Genomic DNA, 3,037 nt, shown 5'->3' with positions numbered 1-3,037 from the left:
CTCCCTCTCTCTCTCCCTCTCCCTCTCTCTCTCTATCTTTCTCTTTCATATGCTCTTAATTTAGATCGTCGTACTTAGAGTTCAATAAAAACAAAACAAATATCTATACTATTAGCTTATTAAGCAGAAAACCCATAATTTTGTCTAGTAGGGTGAATGGTCTGCGGTAATGTACATATATAATTCAGTTAAGTATATTACTATTGATGGAAATAGAAGCATACCTACAAACAGTCCTCATTCGAAACATTCAGGAAGTATAGGCCTTATTAAACTTAGGTGTTGTTAAACATTTTTTCTGGTAAATTCTAAGGGAAAACATTTAGAAGTGTTATTCGTTCATACTCTTTTACTTATTTCAGTTACTGAACTGCGACCATGCTGTTGCTATACTTTGTTTTTAAATTTCATTTTGAAGAGAACTAGGCTTCAACCGATTTTGGAAAGTATATTCCGATTTCCGCTTTATGGTGTTTACAATGCAGAAAAAAAAAAGAATATAGGTTTATTTCATTAGATATAAAAGAGGAAATAACGTTGTCAGATATCTGAAGGTGACACAAAGGAAATGGTTGCTTAACTGCTTTCGCGATATAATAAAAATACAAGAAAAAATTTCTTAAATTGGAACCTTTACGAAACTAATTAGTAATTAGGAGGTTGTTGTTGTCGATCAAAGGTGTCCAATCGGAACCATCCGGTATTTGTTTTTTTTTGCCAGACATTATCGAATGGCTTTAAGTAAACTGAGTGTGATTTGATAGAAATTTGGCTGCTACATTTAACAGATTTAGTAACCTATTAGAGATTCACCTCATTTTGAAATTAGAGAGAGATAACTGAGGAAACTGTCTCTAGAAGACGTTCATTTAACGGTACTTGAGAAAAAAAGAGACAAGACATGTGCAGAGGGATAAAAATAAATATTAGACATGACATAGTGGCTAACACACAAAGGTGCCAATTTTGTCTGTTTTCTTTTTTCTCTGCATCAGACTTGCCCTGAACAAGTGCTGGCTATGCATCATATTTATTTCTGTTCTGTTCCCTGCCAAGCCTCAGTCCTTGGAAATTTTCTGCAGTGGTTCAGTTTTTTATGTTAGAAGAGATCGGTGGCTCCCCGCTTAATCCTGCCCCATTTCTAGGGAAGGAACACACAATAAGTTTTCTGTCACAATCCTCTTCACACCTCAACATAACCGACTTAAAAAGAAAAAAACGTGGGAGAGAAAACTGACTGGTTGGCTAGCTAGCAAGCAGCTGGAGCGGGACAGAACTTGACAACAGTGCATGTTTAACATTTTATGTATAGACACCGGAAGAATGAACAGTTGGCCTGGGCGAGATTAGATGTCTCAGAGCACAAGTTTTATACTCAGGCGGTGGTCAAAGCACTCCAGAATGACCGGTCAACGATCACCCCCAGGGCATCGTTCCATTGTAGGTTTATATGTAGACGGTCACTGTCGATCGTCTGATTCATTATGGGATGTTCCTTGAAAATCTCACTTAAGGTCTAGGCGAAGAATCTATTCGTTGGAGCCTTACAACATATCACAAGAAACTCAGCCGCTGCTTGCATATAGTGATGGTCACAGCGCAAACAGCTGCAACAAATATCGCATAGCATTTTATCGGACTTCGCCATTTCAGCCGCATTAATGTTGCAATTTGGAGCGGTCTACAACAGTTATTGACTTCAAAAGGCTTGTTATACTAACTCATAAAATATAACACTGCCTCATAAAGTATAGCTCAAACAGTATAACACTGCCTCGTTATACTAACTCATAAAATAAAGATAAAATATGCCTGGTGCCTTACTAATCCGTGCCACTTTACTTTCCTCAAATTCTTCTTTAAGATGAAAATTCTACATGTATTGCAGTCCTTCCTTGTATGTATGATGTCATGGTCTCCTTAATTCATATATCAAAGTAATGCTATCATATATGTATGTATGTATGTATGTATATATATATATATATCTATACTATAAAAGGCAAATCTACTCTGTGTGTATGTATGTTTAAAATTCATACATTTACACAATTCAAAATTTCTTCGATTAAACAATCGCAATTAATATTCTAAATACAATAAGCTAGGTCACTGCGTCATTTTTTCACTCCAAAAATGTCCTAATAATGAATAAAATCCGTAAAACTACGGAGGTAAACATTTTCTCCCTAATAAAATCTAATTTCCTCTTTCTAATACAAATCCTTTCAACTCCTACTTTCTCTTATGAAGCTTTACGAAAAATCCAACAACAAATACAAAAAGAAAGGAAGGAGAAAAAGAAAACTATCAAAACTGAAACAATCACATTTCGATACTGTGATGACAGATACTAAAAGTACATACAAAATTACTTTGCTCCTCTAAAATTAACTATTTCTATTCCTCTTACACATCGTTTCAATTGCTACTTTCTCTTATGAACGTTTACCACAATCCAAGAAAAAAGACAAAGAAACGAAGGGGAGTGCGAGTCAAATAAATAGACACACTGCCAATCATACGTAAATACACACATATATATGTACCTATGGTTACCAATGACCTCATTCTAATTGGCGGGAACTAAACCCTAACAGAGAAACGAAAGAAAAAGAGAGTCAAATAAATATTTTCCCCTTTAACACAATGTCATTTCCTCTTTCTATAACAACTTTCACCTTTTATTCCGCACATGAAATGCCACCTATACACTTACATACAAATACACAGATACATGCAAATACCTGTCACTTAGAAGAAGCTGCGATCAGATTACTACATCCATTTGCGTGATGGCATCAATAATGACGCTAACTCAAGAAACATCGGCAAAATGTGCATTCTCCCCTCAACATAAACAGGAGAGCCACGATATATGCACGAGCGAACACAAGACGCTATGACTTTCGTTCGGCACTATGGACGCCCTGATTTATTCATCACGTTTACATGTAACCCCAAGTGGGTTGAGGTAACACGGGAACTTCTCCCACACCAGTAGTACTGCCATCGGCATGATCTTATTGCCAGGATT

This window comes from Octopus bimaculoides, chromosome 2 (assembly GCF_001194135.2).
Source record: "Octopus bimaculoides isolate UCB-OBI-ISO-001 chromosome 2, ASM119413v2, whole genome shotgun sequence".
Taxonomy (NCBI): domain Eukaryota; kingdom Metazoa; phylum Mollusca; class Cephalopoda; order Octopoda; family Octopodidae; genus Octopus; species Octopus bimaculoides.
This window is presented reverse-complemented; position numbering follows the sequence as displayed.